We start from the raw sequence: 18,413 nt of genomic DNA on the forward strand, positions 1-18,413 counted from the left end.
CTTTTCGGGTGACTCATGAGAAAGAATAAAGCAACCAACCATTGTTTTTTAAGTCTTGCTGATTGCTGTCCCAAAGTATTGGAGGTGGTGCCTCTTTGAATTTGTTTCTTTCAATATTGAACTCGGACATAGCTAAGCATTTCCAATCTCTCTTCTAAAACTTACCTTAAGACTCACCTTTGAAAATTAATTAACTTTAAGATTTCTTGCCATTTAAGTTGCAGACTTTGATTCTGCAAATCTCAGGTGTCAGCTCTTGCAGTGTCATGTAGTTCTTGTGAGACTGTTTATTTTCCTGGTGTGTATAATTTGTTAGATGTACTCAGCTTACAGTCCCATTATAAGTTTCAAATACATAGAAAATACATCTGACTTTAATATTCTGATAAAACATTTAGCTCCTTCATGTACAAGTTCTATATCCATGAATTCAACTCACTTTGGATCACAAATATTTAAGAGAGTGATTTGATCTGTCAGGAAACTGTACATGCATTTCTTTTTCTCAGGGTTTCCTAAATAACAAAAATACTACTTGTGAAGCATTTATATAATATGGAGCATTGTAACTTCTTTAGATATGGGAGGATATGGGTGGGTTCTGACTTGATCATCTGTGTATTTTGGCACTTTTAAAATATAAAAAAGAAAGGAAGAGTGGGGTGGAAGGAGGGAGGCCCATCTTGGCGCCAGTTACTAGATACAAGGTCAACCAAAGGAGATCACCTGCTTTCTTGAGGTGGGCTAGGTCTGTAGGGTTTGTCCATTACACAATGGAGGCCTCTCTGCTTCAGAACTCCAGGAATTCCATTGGATGGCCACCAGGAAGCAGGAAGTATAGGTTCCTCGGGGCATTCCACTTAGGCTGTGCTGAATAATCCTGTCCAATTCAGGAAGAATCACAAAATGAGTGTGTTGTGTTCAAATAATTTTGGGAAGTGTCGGGTTAAACAGAAGTAAATGCTTCCTCAATGTCAAACACTTCAAAATGTTAACATGCTGATTTTTGTCATGAAGCTAAAACCTAACCTCTTTGCCAGGCAGAGGCTTCAAAGCTATACATGCCCATTGGTGGTTTGCCAGGAGGAACTTGACTGCCCTCTAGCTTTGCTGCTGAGAATTACCCATACAGGAATTACCTTTCATACAGAAATTACCTGTATGAAAGGGAATAGCCAGAGGGCAAGGGGGTGGGGATGGCGGCGTGGGAAAAAAGTCCAGTCTTTATTCTTTTCCTGGGCATGTGGTCAAGCCTGACACTTGCTCCAGTTCCAGAGCAGGTTTGAATGCAAGAATCACTACCTAATTCCTGAGAAGTAGGAGTTGGTGGGAGGAGAAACATAGTGGGAAAGAGCGTCATATTTAGTCTACACCTTGATTTATACCTGCATTAAACACCAGCTGCATCCCTTACAGCTGCACCCTTCTTTCCACTCCTTTGTTTAGATTGGCATTGGTTGACAAGGTGGTATAGTAGTTGAGGATCCAGCCTCTGGGCTTGAAAACTGGCCCTACTGTTTATTATTCTGTGTGCATAGAGGAGGTTCCTTGGCTTCTCAATGATTTGTAAAATGAAATCAGCTCTCATCAAGCTGCTGCACACATGAAATGCACTAATGGTTTTTCCATAATTCCTGGCATATATATATAAACATATATACATTTCTTATACATATTTATAGATATAGTATGTATTACATATATTATGTATGATATACATACATTATAAATAGTACAAAACACGTACATGATCACAACAAGAAAGCCAAGGCACAAAAATGTATAAAAAATGTATAAAATGTATAAAAAGGCAGGGACAGAAAACACCTCTCAGTCCTAACTCATAATATTAATGGTTTTAACTCTCCAGTTAAGCATCATAGATTGTCCAGTTGGATCAAAAAGCAAGATCCTTCTATCTGCTGTATTCAAAAGACACAACTTGCCCACAAAAATAAACATTCTGAAAGTGAAAGGCTGGAATAAAATATATCAAGCAAATGGCCCCCATAAAGAGGCGGGAGTTACTATACTAATGTCAGATAAAATAGACTTTAAATTAAAATCAATGAGAAATGACAAAGAAGGTTACTGCATACTAATTAAGGAAACTCTCCTTCAGGTGGATATTATGATTTAAAACATGTACTCACCAAATAATGGAGCACCAAAATTTATACAAGAAATGCTACTTTCCCTCAAATCTCACATAGATCCAAAGACATTAATTGTGGGGGATTTTACTACACTAATATCCCCACTAAATAGATCCACCCAGCAAAAACTCACCAGATAAACTACAGATCTTAAAATCTGCATAGATCAACTAGTCCTAACCAACATCTACCGAATATTTGACCCAGTCCAAACAGAGTACACCTTCTTCTCAGCAACACATGGAACATGAACCATATTTAGGCCACAAAGCAAATCTGTCCAAATTCAGAAACATTGAAATTATACCCTGCATTCTCTCAGACCACAAGGGAATAAAATTATAATTCAATACCAAAAGCCACCAAAGTAAATACTGTAACACATAGAGGCTGAACAACACAATTTTGAACCACCAGTGGGTCATGGAAGAGATTAGAAAGGAAATTCAAATGTTCATGATATTCAAAAAAAATGATCACACAAATTACCAACTCCTCTAGGACACAGCAAAGGCAGTGTTCAGAAGCAAGTTTATAGCTCTGAGTTTGCACATTACCAAATTGGAAAGATCTGAAACCAACAATTTAATGAGGCAACTAAAGCTCTTTGAAAAAAGAACAACAAGCCAAACCCCAATCCAGTAGATGGAAGCAAATAAAATTAAATACGAATTAAATGAATTAGAGTACAAAAAAAAACTATAGAAAGAATTAACAAAACAAAAAGATGGCTCTTCAAAAAAATAAAATTGACAGACCCTTAACAAATCCTATGGAATGGAAAAAAGGAGAACACATTCACATAAACAAACTCAAGAGAGGACAGTGGAAATATAACTACAGAAACAGCCAAGATTCATAATATATAAGGGGATACTTCTCAAACCTTTATACTAATAAGTTTGAGAATCTAAAAGATACGGACTAGTTTCTAGCAAATATTGACATGCCCAAACTTAACCAAGATGATTTAAAACAACAGACCCATATGAAGCATGGAAATAGAGCAGCAATAAGAGACCTCCCACCCAAGAAAAGTCCAGGACTGGATGGATTTACAGCTCAATTCTACAAGGCCTTCAAAGCAAAACTCACACCAATACTTCTCCACCTCTTTAATGAAATTCAAAGCAAAAATTCACTATCACACTCTTTTTATGAAACCAGCATAACCCTCATCCCCAAACCAGGCAGGGACTCATCAAAAAAGAGAACTATAGACCTATTTTTTGATGATTATTGACAGAAAACTTCTCAACAAAATCTTCGCCAATCGACTTCAACAAGTCATGAAAAGAATCATACACCATGATCAAACAGGATTCATTTCAGGGATGCAAATCTGGCTCAATATATGCAAAGCAATATAATTCATCACATTAACAAGAGCAAGGATGAGAACAACATAGGTATCTCAATAGATGCAAAAAAAAACATTTGACAAGATCCAACACCCCTTTATGATGAAGGTTTTGGAAAAACTATGAATCCGTGGAACATACATCAAAATAATAAAGGCTATATATGACAAACCTGCAGCCAGCATTATACTTAATGGTGAAATATTAAAGCCATTTCCTCTAAATTCAGGAATGAGACAAGAGTGTCGACTCTCCCCACTCCTCTTTAAACTAGTATTAGAATGCCTAGCTACAGCAGTAAGACAAGATGCAGACATAAAGGGGACCCAAATAAGGAAGAATGTGTAAAGCTCTCCCTCTTTGCAGATGACATGATCTTGTATTTAAAGAATCCCATGGACTTCCCTCCCAAGTTACTTGAGCTGATCAGAAACTTTGGCAAAGGAGCAGGGAATAAAATTAACCCTATAAATCAATGACTTTCCTGTATGCCAATAATGAGAAGAACACGGTTGAAATTAGGAAAACACCCCCTTTTATAATAGTTCCACAAAAAATAAAATAGTAGGAATGAACTTAACAAAAGAGGTGAAGGAGCTCTATGACAAAATCTTTAAAACCTGAGAAAGGAAATTAAAGCAGAACTAAGCAAGGGGAAAAACCTCCCATGCTCCTGGATTGGGAGGATTACATCGTGAAAATGACAATACTGTCAAAGGCTAAGTACAAATTCAATGAGATACCTATTAAAATTGCAACCTCATTCTCCAATGAAATAGAAGAGGCAATCTAAAAATTCATATGGAACAATAAAAGTCTCTGAATAGCAAAAAAAAAAAAAAATCCTGAGTAGAAAGAACAGTGCTGGAGGAAGATAAATACCAAAATTCAAACTCTACTACCATAGAAAACTCTACTCTACTCAAACTCTACTCAAATTCTACTCTACCATAGAAATCCAAAGAGCTTGTACTGGCACAAGACCCAACCTGAGGACCGATGGAATAGGACTAAAGACCCAGAAATGAACGCACAGACCTATAGCCACCTAATTTTCAGTAAGGGAGCTAAAGAACTATATTGGAAAAAATATAGCCTTTTCAGTAAATGGTGTTTGCAAATAGGGCCACTTGCAGGTGGTCGGTGGCAGTTTCATAATTGACAAAAAAAGCAAGTTACCAAAGCAGAACCAGCAGTTTTTGTTTTTGTTTTAAACGAACTAGGACAAAGTTTAGGGGTGTCCCAGGAGCAGACTCACGTTGCCCCATATTTTTTCTGGAAAATAAAACCAATTACAAATACGGCAAGCAAAAGCAAAAGCAAAATGAGACACAGACAGACACGATTATACACAGAATGAGGAGGGATCCCAAAACCAAAAGTTACTTTTTAAGCAAGCCCCCGTCCAACTAGGACTGCTAGGACTGGTGGAATCGAGGGGTCCAGGCGTCCCTGGAACTCCGCAGCCGTAGGGGACTCTGCTGTGTCCAGCCTCACACTACTTTTGGCCTCACTCTGGCGCCTTCTCCCTTCTCTACCTAGGTCCACCGTGCTTACCTCGAGGCTTTTCTCGGAACTTCTCTCCAACAGCTAAGTGCCCACATACTGTCCTCCTGGCCAGGGACTTCAAACCCCCTCAGCTCTATCCTGGACAAGCCCCCATTAAATGTAGTAAGAAGACCTCCTACTCAGGGCAGGCAAGCCCACCTAATCTTCCAGAGTGACAGACTCTACTGCAACAAAGTTGTTAATAAGGAAGCAACTTTATTGAGGTTCCTACACTGACCAGCCAGGGCCTCAGCACAGGCTCGGGAGCTGATACTGTGACCCTGAGCGGCCCCCATTCTTTGGTTTGTAAAGACAAAATCCATGAGGTCGAGCCTGGTCATGCGCAGGTGACCAATGGGATCGTAACACACACAAAGGATTGTATGGTCATACCAGACCACACACAGATGGCCAATAGGTGGAGTTTACTGTAAGCATGTGCAAAAGGCAGGGTTTACCATAAAGCACGTGGTGTCACCAGTTGGAGCCAGATTACAACCTACCTGTTTTATGTGTCAGTCTTTCACTGAACAATCAAGGTGGGTTAGGTTGTTAAGGGGAGGGGAGCATAGAGGCATTCTTTCCATTCCAAGAACTGTGCTGGTTGGAGCCAAGGTCGAGTTAACCTTGTTTAGAGGGTTTTTTTCCCTAAAATCCCCAAAACAAAGGCAAAGCCTGGAAAGAAGCTGTCCCAGATCGAGTCTCCTCTCAGGGCCTACTTCTGTATATATGTGAGAATATAAATAGAAAACTTGAAGGGATAGGTTGGGTTGGGATAAGGGAAGGAAGAAAAGTGGAAAGTTTGACAATGATCCAGATGTATTGTACATTGAAGTGTACATACACTCTATTCAACATACATACATACACTCTATTCAACACTGACATGATGAAGCAAAACCCTTTGGACTACTAGCTAAAGATTTAAAAAGTTTTGTTTTAATATTAAGAGACCAGAAGCATAAACCTTTAAAGATAAATAAGAGGATAGCATTGACATATTGTTGAGGCTGTGCTCTTTACCATACAAAATTTAATAAGTGTCAAGTCTGCTGCAAATATAAATTTTATTTGCCAATTCTTTTTGCAAATTGCTTAAAATATAAAGAAAGAAATTCCAATATCTCTTCACTTCCAAAAAAAATCTTATAGACCTTTAGGTTTCTCAGTTGTTTCTAAATATCTTAATGTAATGCACTATTGAAACTAATTTCATTCCACATTTAAATTTAAATTTAAAATCATTAAAGTCTTTTAAAAAGCGCTCACTCCAGCACAGGTATGGATAAATAACTGATGTGGTCAGAAGCAGAATTATTCAGAAGACTGTAAATGGATGCTTACCTAGTTTCCACTCTGCTGGATCATAGAATACAAACTGTCCTAATTGAAAAAATTTAGCTTTCCCAGGTTTTCTGCATATATATACTCCATCAATATTTTGTTATTAGAGGATTATTCAAGATTAGCTATATGTTGATTGATAATGACTGAGCATGACAGAAAGGTGAGGGAAATCCATCTACACTTCAGTGAGGTTCTGACTTGGTGTTTCACAAAGTGTTATGAAAGCTCTCCATGAGAAATCTAGCAGCTGCATTTCTAAAAAGTTCTTGTGTGCTTACACTTTCTGATACTATCAATTCAAGTACTTCTCCTTGGAGTTCCATACTATTCAGTGATGCTGTATTAGCTCCTTGTTTTGCAGACTGGTCTTGGTGATGAAATTTGTGCTTTTCAAAATTGCTCCCCTAATTCCATCCATAAAATGTGGGCAAAAATTATCTGAAAAAAATTGTATCTATTAATAGTGCATATACTTTTATTTTTCATTACAAACATAGAATGTAGTAAAAATTTTCATAGCAATTACTCTGTACTAGGTTGTGGGCAGATTCTAATGTAAGTAATATGCTGTGTTCACATAGAGAATTTGACTATCCAAAGTGTAATATGCCTCTGGTCCTAAAACCAATACCTTACTGATGTGACAAATACAACTTCCTATAAGTACAGAAATTTTCCTCGTATCTTTTTAATATATATTTTTATTGTAAAGATACTGTACTGAGGGGTTACAGTTACATAAGTAAGGTAATGAGTACATTTCTCATTTTTTCTCTATTGTCGTTCATAGGGCTTGAACTCTGGGCCTGAGTGCTGTCCCTCAGTTCTACAGCTCAAGGCTAGCACTCTACCACTTGAGCTACAGCGCCACTTCCTGGTTTTTGGTGGTTTATTGGAGATAAGAATTTCTTGGGTGCTGGGAAGGTGGCTCAGTGGTAGAGCGCTTGCCTTGCATGCCTGAGGCCCTGGGTTCAATTCCTCAGCACCACATAAGCAAAAAGAAAAAAAGCCTGAAGTGGCGCTGTGGCTCAAGTGGTACAGTGCTAGCCTTGAGCTGAAGAGCTGAGGGACAGCGCCCAAGCCCAGAGTTCAGGCCCCACAACTGGACCCCTCCCTCCAAAAAAAAGAATTTCTCACACTTTCCTGCCCAGTCTGGCTTTAAATCAGATCCTCAGATCTCAGCCTCCTGAGTAGCTAGGATTAGAGGCCTGAGCCACCAGCGCCCAGCATGAGTACATTTCTTATTGAGCACCCTCTCCTTTGTTTTTCCCCTACCATCCCTTCTTTTCACACTTCCCCAACTCATCCCTCCACCCCCTCTTTGATAGAGTGTCTTGTGCAGTTCATTATTACAATGGGTCAACCTGTATCCTTTCTTCATATCTTAAATGAAGAAATGCTGGCTTGATTTTTGCTGATTCTACTTATGTAAACACATGTAAAATCACTCACCAAGTCCAAGAGCACATCATTTTTTGTCAGTTGGTATAGTTGTGTTCTACACATTTATTGACAGGTTACAAATTATTCTCAAACTTTAATACATTAAAAATACTTTCTTCTTTTCTTATTTTCTTGGCCAGGAAATCAGCCAGACCTCAGCCAGCATTTCTCTCATAGGACTTTTCACATGGGTTGGTTAAATGTTGATCTGAGGTCCAGTCTTCTGAGGACTCTTTCATCTGCTTGGGAATTGATGCTGGCTGTTTGAAAAGAGCTCAAGGAAGGATGCCATTTAGAGCCTTATAATTTTATTATTTTTATTGTGAGAATACCGTACAGAGGAGTTATAGTTACATGGGCAACATAATGAGTACATTTCTTATCAAGCATAGTTGTCTTCTCTTTCTTTCCCCTTTCCATCCCTTCCCATCTTCCCACCCACACCTGGTCATCTCCCCACCCACCAAAGTTGTAAAGCTCATTTTTCGACAAAACAACATTGAGATTCCACCTCACCCCAGTTAGAATGGTTATAATAAAGAACTCTAATAACAAAAGATGCTGGAGGGAATGTTGACAGAAGAGTACTTTTGTACATTGTTGGTGGGAGTGTAAACTTGTTTAACCACTTTGGAAAGCAGTATGGAGGTTCTTCAAAAGACTCCACATAGAGCTGCCTTATGACCCAGAAATCCCACTTTTGAGCATTTACCCAAATGATCACAAACAAGACCATACTAAAACTACCAGCACAACTATGTTTATTGCAGCATTATTTACCATAGCTAAGATATGGAACCAACGCAGATGCCCCTCAGCAGATGAATGTATCAAGAAATTGTGGTATATATACACAATGGAATTCTATGCCTCCATCAGAAAGAATGACATTGCCACATTTGTTAGGAAGTGGTAAAACTTAGAAAAAATTATATTAAGTGAAGTAAGCCAGGCCCAAAGAAACATAGGTTCCATGGTTTCCCTTATTTGCAATAACTAGTATATGTCTGAGTCAAGCAGAAAAGGTCAGATAAGTTGATGTTAGGGGAATGAACCCCAAGATAAGTATTCAAATGTTTTTTTTGGTTTTTTGACTTTCATGAAATTGTTTCTAACATATTTATAAGATGATTTCTATGTTGCTTTGTATGTTCCTCCCCCACGGTATAACCCCTGCTTTCACTGTATTGATGTAGGTATAATTTTTGGAGGGGAAGGGAAAAAACAAATCATTTAACTAGGGATATAGGTGGACCCATTGCAACAATGAGATATATAACTTTATTTTTTTACCAGGGCATTTTCCTGCTACTTTGGTTGTTGAGAATGTCTGTAAGAGCAAGCATTCTGTAGGGAGCTGGGAAACACGATATGTTCTTTACTTACTGAGATTTCTGAGTGACTTGTACTGCATTTTGCAAGTCAAATCTGTCAAAACCTACCAGTTTTAAGAGATAAGAGGAGTGGTAAAAGAACTAATAGAGACAAATACATTTTCAACATATTTTGTTTCAAATATTCCATCTAAGGCATATTCAACAACTAGTGAAACTTGTGTTGGCTGTAAATATGTGTCTTTCTCCATGTGTGCATGTATACATGTGTATATGTATGTTTGAATTTATGTGTATAGTAACATACGTGTGTACATATATAAGGGCATATGCATACATATATGCATATATAAATAAATATACATATGCAAATATATGTACATATATATAAATCAGTGTTCAGTGATTTAATCAATAGTTCCCAGCACATTGTCATTCTCACAAAGTGTACATGATAAACTGCTCTGAGGAGCTGTGCTCTATGATGGGTATCCTTTGTTCTCACTTGCCCCATTACCTTGTTTTTCATCCCTGTGAACAACTTCGGTCTACTTACCATAGGATAGCTTTGTTTTCATTACATGTAGTTACTTACTGATAATCAAAGAAAAAGGTTGTTTGTAAAAGAAAAAGAACTTTTAAGTCACAAGATAAAATATCTTATCTATCCCAATGATTCCTTTGAGATAAAATTTATAATAGAAGTAAAAGTGAAAAGGAATTCCTAGATCTGTTGTTTTGCCATTTAGAATGGCAAAGAATAATATCACGTCACTCTTAGAATTCTTAAAGAATGCAAGGGAAACTGTTGGTCCCTATCATGTTCCCACAAAACCAGTGGATCCTGAAGGATAAAAGACCAGCAGAAATTCTAAGTAGCAGACATGGAGTATGAAAGAGAAAGACTATGAATGAAAAACGGTGAAAGAGAGAAGTAACATAATACTGAAAGTACATAACAGATAAACAAGAGCTGTATGAGAATATTCATACTGCTATCTTTAGACTCTACATGTACATTTGAAGGTATTTGATGTATGATAACCCATCAACATAAAATATAAAATGATTTTGATAAAAAATAAAAATGATGAGTCCCTGCCTGGTTTTTGGATGAGATAGCTTCATAGAATGTGTTCGGTAGTGAACTTTCTCTTTCAATTTCATTGAAGAGTTGGAGGAGTATTGGTGTGAGCTCTGCTTTGAAGGCCTTGTAGAATTCCACTGTAAAACCATCTGGTCCTAGACTTTTCTTAGATGGGAGGTCTCTTATTGCTGTTTCTATTTCAGTGCTTGATATGGGCCTGGAACAACTTGGAAAAAATTATATTAAGTGAAGTAAGCCAAGCCCAAAGAAACATAGGTGCCAGGGTTTCCCTCATTTGCAATAGTTAGTATATGTATGAGTCAAGCATAAAAGGTCAGATAAGGTGATGTTAGGAAAATGAACCCTAAGATATGTATTTAAATGTTTTTTTTCTTTCATGCATTTGTTTCTAACTCATTTATATGATTATTTCTTTGTTGCTTTGTATGTCCCTCCCCCACAGTATAACCCCTGCTTTCACTGTATTTGATGTCAGTATAATTTGTGGAGGGGAAGGGGAAAAACAAGTCGTTTAAATAAGGATGCAGATGGACCCATTGCAACAATGAGAAGTACAAGTTGTCATGTCGAAAATGAACTTTACAACTTTGGTGGGGGGTTGGGGGGAGGACTGGGTGAGGGGGGGAGGCTTGGAAGGAATGGGAAGGGGAAACAAAGGAGGAGGCTACAATGCTTGATAAGAAATGTACTCATTATCTTGCCCATGTAATTGTAACCCCTCTGTACAGTTTTTTCACAATAAAAAATAAAAAATAAATAAAAATAAAAATGACTCAGAAGAAATTATAAGTGCAAATACAATTTTCCCAGAAGAAATTTCTCAGAGATATTTCATGACTTTGAAAAGGATAAAGTGGCTGAAGTTAGTATAAATTTAGAAGTATGACAATTCACAAAAATATAAAAAGATATTCATATATTTCATTATATAACCCAAAGCAGAAAGCAAATGTTGTTTAGATGATTTTTTAAAACACAGTCTTTCAGGAGCTGGGAAGGTGGCTCAATGGTAGAGTGCTTGCCTTGCAATGCATGAGGCCCTGGGTTTGATTTCTCAGCACCACAGAAGTAGAAAAAGACGAAGGCTCAAGTGGTAGCGCTAGCCTTGAGCTGAGGGACAGCACCCAGGCCCCAGAGTTCAAGCCCCATGACCAACAAAATAAAAATCAACAAAACAATGCTGGGTGCCACAGCTCACGACTATAATCCTAGCTATGCAGGAGGCTGAGTTCTGAGGATCACAGTTCAAAGCCAGCCTGGACAGGAAAGTCCGTGAGACTTATCTCTAATAAACCACTAGAAAACCAGAGTGGCACCATGGCTCAAGGGGTAGAGAGCCAGCCTTGAGCTGAAGAGTGCAGGGACAGCGCTCTGGCCCAGAGTTCAAGCCTCACGACTGACAAAAACAAAAAACACAGGAGGTGAAGGGTAAACAAAGGAGGAGGTTGCAATGCTTGGTAAGAAATGTATGCATTATCCTGCCCATGTAATTGTAACCCCTCTGTACAGTATGTTCTCAAATAAAATAAAATAAAATATTTTAAAAAAAACCACAAAAACAGTCTCTCACTTTTGTGGTCTCAACTCTGTAATACCACCGCTTCAGATGAGGGCTAAGATTTTGGGTGTGGACATTTTTCATCCCTCCTGATTCAGACTGTACTTGATAATTTTTTTAATAAATATTTTGTTCTTAATTTTCTTCTTTGTAAACTCACATGCACCTATAAAAAATCTTTGGCCATCCCAGTAAGCTTCTCAAAGTACCTCCTGATGACGACTTATAAACAGTTGTATTATATTACAAAAAGGGAAACAATGCAACAAATAAAGAAAACCGAAAATTAAATATTAATGATTAATAAAATTAAAAAAAACAATTACCAGTGTTTTCAGTATTTGAAGTGTTCTACATATTAGATTTTACTATTTTCTCATATTCCTGTGCATTTAAAACTGGCCAAGATTATGATGTTCAAACAGAGGATTTTGTTTGGGTTTTTATTTTGGGTCCGGTCGTGGGCCTGAACTCTGAGTCTGGGCACTGCCCCTCAGCTCTTCAGCTCAAGGCTAGTTCTCTACCACTTGAGCCACAGCACCACTTCTGGATTGTTTTTTTGCTTATGGGTGCTGAGTAATCGAACCCAGGACCTCAAGCACGCAAGGCAAGCGCTTTACCACTGAGCCAACTTCCCAGCCCTTTAAAAAGAGTTTTATAGGCTATGAGTAGTCTTTAAAGTTATCCACGAAGATTACTTTTTATGGTTCATCTCATCATTTGTATATGGCTTATATCATCATTTGTTCCTCACTAACATGTAAAGTAAGGAAGCCCTAAAAATTTAACAGAAACTATGTAGTTAACAAAGTCTTAACTCTTCACTCTGCTTCTTTACGCAAAGACTTTGCAACTTCTTATTGGTAATGTTTCTATAAACTCTGAAATGTACATAATTAGTACCATATGTCTGCTACCATAAACCTTAAATACTTTATAGAAAAGTTTATGACCTGCCAAACAGTCCTAATTTTGCCATATATAAGCAAATACCCAAAATTAAATACATTTAACACTTTTAACAAACCTTAACACTTGCTGCAGTGTTCATTATGACAGGTGCCTTGTATAGAATAATTGAATTCCTTCTCCTACACATCTCTTGAACAACAAATATCTGGAATTATTTTGTTTTTGACATGCCAATCTTGACTTTCTTCTTAAATGTGTGCTTATGTAAGAAATACATGGTACTAACAGTTTGTTGTATTGCTAAAAAAAAAGAAATACATGGTTCTAAAATTTCACAAGAAATCTTTTGAGCTTACTTTTTTTGAATTGTCTAGTTTAAGAAAATCAATTACACTTTACATATAAAAAATGTTCTGTGCTCAATTAGGCAGCAAATACGCTAAAATTGGAACAATACAGAGATTAGCATGGCCCCTGAGCAAGGCTGACACGCAAATTAGTGAAATGTTCCATTTTTGCAACAACAGATGCTGGAGAGTATGTGGCTACAGGGACTCTACTGCATTCTTGGTGGGAGTGTAAACTTGTTCAACCACTTTGGAAAGCAATATGGAGGCTCATCAAAAGACTCCATATAAAGCTCTCCTATGACCCAGCAATCCCACTTTGGGGCATTTACCCAAATGATCACAAACAAGACCATACTAAAACTACCAGCACAACTATGTTTACTGCAGCATTATTTACAATAGCTGATATAGAGCCAACCCTGATGCCCCTCAGTGGATGAATGGATCAAGAAAATATGGGTGTATATACACAATGGAATTCTATGCCTCCATCAGAAAGAATGGTATCGCCCAATTTGTTAGGAATTGGAAAGTCTTGGGAAAAAAATTTATTAAGTGAAGTAAAACAAGTCCAAAGAAACATAGGTCCCATGGTTTCCCTTATTTTCAATAACTAATATATGTCTGTGATAAGCAGAATACATCAAAAGCTATGTGCATATGAGCAGATAAGATGATATTAAGGGAAATGAACCCTAAGATAGGGACACAAGTATTTGTTTACTTTCTTGTTATTGTTTCTAATGTACTTATGATGTGTGATGTGATTTTTTTTGTTTCTGTATATGTTCCTCCCCCACACTATAACCCCTGTTTTCATTGTATTTGAAGTTGGTAAACCAACATCCTGTGCATACGTTTCTCTAATTTGGCGAGGGGAAGGGAAATACAAAATGGTTAAATAGGGATACAGGTTAACCCATTGTAACAATGAGATGCACAAGACACTCTGTTGAAAAATGAACTTTACAATTTAGGCAGGGGAAGGGGGAGGGGAGTGTATTTGTGGAGGTGGGAGGGAAGGGATGGTGGGAGGAGGGAACAATGCTTGTTAGGAAATGTACTCATTATTTACTCCCAGAAATGTGACACCTCTGTACAGTTTTGGGTTTTTTTGGGTCCGGTTGTGGGGCCTGAACTCTGGCCTGGGCGCTGTCCCTCAGCTCTTCAGCTCAAGGATAGTGCTCTACCACTTGAGCCACAGCACCACTTCCAGCTTTTTCTGCTTATGTGGTGCTGAGGAATCAAACCCAGGGCCACATGCATGCAAGGCAAGCACTCTACCACTGAGCCACTTTCCCAGACCCCCATATTTATTCTTTTGTATGTGAACCACATTTTGAAATGGTCCTTTCATGCTGTGGTTTTGCTTTTCCTTCAATCCCATTCTACTGTCTCTATTGGATCACTCCCCAGTTACCACCTGCAGAGCAAAGCCTCTCCACTGAACCCCAGGCTCTGCAAACTCTGGCCCTCTTTAAGTTCTTTCTCTTTTCTCTGCCAGAATTTCTTCCTGATACTCCTTCCTACTGTCCTGGATACCTTCCTTGTAGATTTCCTCAAGATGCCCATGAGTGATGTGAGGTAGTCCCCAATCATGACTTGCTGTTCGTTACTGGTTACGAATCTTTAGCCACAATGTCTATCTTGAGAGTGCAACTAGGTCTTACCACTTGAAGGCCACTAAAACCACAAGTACCACATGTTCAGAATCTACCCATTATCATCCCCTTTTTAGTCACCTGTTCCTTCCCATTTCATCACAGGCCCACTGTAGGTGTACCGCCCTCCATTTGAAATGTCTCTACCTTCTTCTTTGCTTGTTTAAGCTGATTCAAAGTCCTGCCCTGAGCTCAGCACTTCTTTTCTAAAATGCCTTTCCCTAGCTGACTTCCCTCTCCCTAAACCTATGTTCATCCCTTGACAGCCTGATGTATGGTCAAAACTATCTAATAACACATTCTAGAAATGTGCCAGTATTAAGGTTTGTACTTAGAGCTTTGAGTCTTTTTCAGCTATTTTGGTCATGGCTGTCATTCTACCATTCAAAACATGTCTCCACTCTTGCTTTTTGCTGGTTGAGATAAGGCTCTCTTAGATTTGTCTACCTAGGCTAGCTTTAAATCTTATTCCTCAGATATCAACCTGCTGAGTAGCTAGGATTTTGAACATTATCAACATGAGCCACCAGAGCCTAGGTAGTCCTTCTTTTTCCAAACACCATACCTTTAGCTCTAAAGTTGGAAAAAGGACAAGAATTGCTACAGAAGTACTTATTTACCTTGATTTGGGAATATGACTTATCTTAGGCCACTTATAAGTACCAAGTTTTGTGTCAGTGTGTCTTCCTAACTCTAGAATCTGTAAATTCCAGATAATCATACCTGTGAAGGCATAATCTCTATGATATTCTTTCTCTTGTTTTTGATCCACTATTGCTTGGAAGAAAATACATGTAAGTCTTAGCGCTTTTCGGTTTCACACCTCTCATCAAATTCCACTTCAAAATAGGTTGCCCCTGGGCTAACAAAGACAGATACTTCATGGCAGTTATTTTCATAGTTATGGGCAGATTTCTTGGTCCATGTATGTAGTACCACAGGCTGTTCCTGCTGCCAGGTCTCAACATCCAGCTAGGCAGACAAATGAGTAGGAGAAAATTCCAGATACTATTACAGAACCAACTGTCACAATAGACTATCAGTGCTGTAGATCACAGACTTTGACAGCCCTGATGAAATTTTACACAGGCTAAGCTGGTCAATAGACATCTATCACTCAGCAGAAGTGCATTAGGGTTATACTTTAGGGACTCATGCTTTTATCTTTTAGCAGTGACAGAACTATTTTTAAAAATAAGTACTGGTATGAATTCCACTGGAGAAAAACACTGAATTAAAAGTTTAAAGAGCTCACATTTTTACTTAGGACCTTGGCATGTCTAAGACCACTCTTTTTTCCTCTTAAAAATAAAGGAAGTTTTCTTTTTAGCTCATGATTCTAATCCTAGTTACCCAGGAGGCTGAGATCTGAAGATTGCAGTTTGCTTTGTCAGGAAAGTCTTATCTGCAATTAAAAGCCAGAAATAGCTCAAGTGGTAGAATGCTAGTCTTGAGAAAAAGGAGCTAAGGAATAGGCCCAGAATTCAAGAACCAATACTGGCAAAGAAACCGATTAGGATTAGATGCTGTGGCTCAAATGGTAGAGCACTGGCTTTGAGCTGAAGAGCTCAGGCACCATGCCCAGGCTCAGTTTAAGCCCCACAACCAACAAAAACATCAGGGTTGGAGGCATGGTTTAGTTGGTTGGTAGTGCACTACCTAATGAGCCAAAGCAACAGGTACTAAGTTTGAGTTCCAGTTTTACACCAAAAAACAAAATGAGAAAATAAAAAAGATCTGCTAAATGTATATGCCCTTTCTACTACCATCAGGCAGTTATGAAACTCAAAAAGATTATGAACAAATGTTATATAATAAAAATTAAGTATGGGAGATAATTCTTTTAAATACCAAACCTTCTTATTTGTCTTTCCATGTATATTTTCTCTTTTAGACTTCATTTTTTTGTGTGTGTGCCTGTCATGGAGCTTGAACTCAGGGTCTTGGTGCTGTCCCTGGGCTTTTTCATTCAAGACTAGCACTCCACCAATTGAGCCACATCTCGAGCCTACCCCTCCTCATCTGCCCCCCTCCCCCCAACTGGTTATTTGGAGATAAGAGTCTCATAGGCTTTCCTGCCTACACTGGCTTCAAATTGAAATCCTCTGATCTCAACCCTGAGTAGTTAGTATTACAGGTATGAGCTACAAGAACCTGGCTAGACAAATCTTTCAGACTTTATTTACATAGATTTTATGTAACTTAATATATTCTAAAATGATTAGATAAGTTATACAGCTTTTCTGCCTCCTTTCTAATGCTAATGACAAATCAAGGTGGTATTTACTATCCTTGTTGGCAAAAATACCAATAAAGCTTCTAGAGGCAATTTATTTGCATATATCTGTAGTCCAGTATGTTTTATTTGGTAGAGTCATATCTCTCTGAAGAGAGGAAGCAATACAGGTTAAGGGCCAACTCAAGTTACCTTGCTCAGTCCTCCTTCAGGGTCATTGCAGAGCTTCTTCAACAGCTTCTTCAACTTTCTCAAGAGAGTACAGTGTGAAAAGTCCAAAGAAGAGAAGTCTAGGAGAAAGATGACCTAAAGGAAGATGAAGTACTCAGTATTCACTGCACATGCTGGTATTTCCACCACTCCCTTCCCTGCTTATTGCAAATAGCCACTTCTCCTTACCAGTTGATGAGCTGCCATGGAAAACACTGAATTACACAGTTTTTCTACTACGGTTTTCCACTATTCTGTGACAAAAGGGATTCCAAAATCACTCTCATGCTTGCCAGAAACTGTCTTACATCTATCAAAGCATAAAGTAGTTAATATTTTATATGGTAAGAACATCATTTACTACATTATTACCAAGGGCAAAGCTAGGGAGGGCTATAGAAGCTGACTACCAACGCAGGGAGAAGGGAACAGCAGATCACAAAACCATTAAGCATCATCCTAATGAACAATGTCAGTCTAATTTCTTCTGAAAGGGAAAAGCAGTGAAAATTTCAGTAGTTGATATGAGAGATAGTTAAGTTTAAGGTGAGTTTTTGTCTTTGTTGCTTTTCAATGAAGTGGAGATATCACTCTAAGTTATGTCTTTGATCCCAGCACTCAGAAGGCTGAGGAAGAACTGAGAATTTCAAGGGCAGCCTGGGTAGACAGCAAGTTCAAGGCCAGCATGGGCTACACAGTGAAAACTTATCTAAAAAGAAGTGGTGATGCCTGTAGTCCTAGCTACTTGGGAAGACTACAGTTTAAGGTCAGCCTAGACAAGAAGTTTAAGAGAACTCATCTTGGGAGACCTCATTTCAACCAATAAAAATCTGAACATATGATTATATAGTTGTAGTTCCAGATATTTGGGGAATACAAATAGGAAAATTGCAGTTCAAGCTGGCCCAGACAGAAATGTAATACTCTATTTGAAAAATAAGTTAAGTAAAAATAGGAGGTGTGGCTGAGTTATACCTGCTTAGCAAGCAAAGCCCTGAATTCAAATACCAGTACTGTGAAAGAGTGAAAGAGAAAGGGAGAGGGAAAGGGAAAAGGAAAAGGGGAAAAGAAAAGGAACGGGGGAAGGAAAAGGGAAAAATATGAAAAATTGACCAAATGAGTCAGCTCTTAGCCTTCCCTTTCCTTTAGTTTACAATGGGTCCATGAATTAATGTTCTGATCTCCCAAG

At 38.2% G+C, this 18,413-nt stretch overlaps 1 non-coding gene across 1 annotated transcript; it reads left to right on the forward strand.

Moving 5' to 3' along the window:
• Positions 1-13,182: 13,182 nt before the first annotated feature.
• Positions 13,183-13,286, forward strand: LOC138833318 (U6 spliceosomal RNA). The gene has a single exon (XR_011373860.1). It is a non-coding gene; the product is annotated as a U6 spliceosomal RNA (small nuclear RNA).
• Positions 13,287-18,413: the final 5,127 nt, after the last annotated feature.

This window comes from Dipodomys merriami, unplaced genomic scaffold, assembly GCF_024711535.1.
Source record: "Dipodomys merriami isolate MVZ:Mamm:240054 unplaced genomic scaffold, mDipMer1.0.p SCAF_2032, whole genome shotgun sequence".
Lineage (NCBI taxonomy): Eukaryota > Metazoa > Chordata > Mammalia > Rodentia > Heteromyidae > Dipodomys > Dipodomys merriami.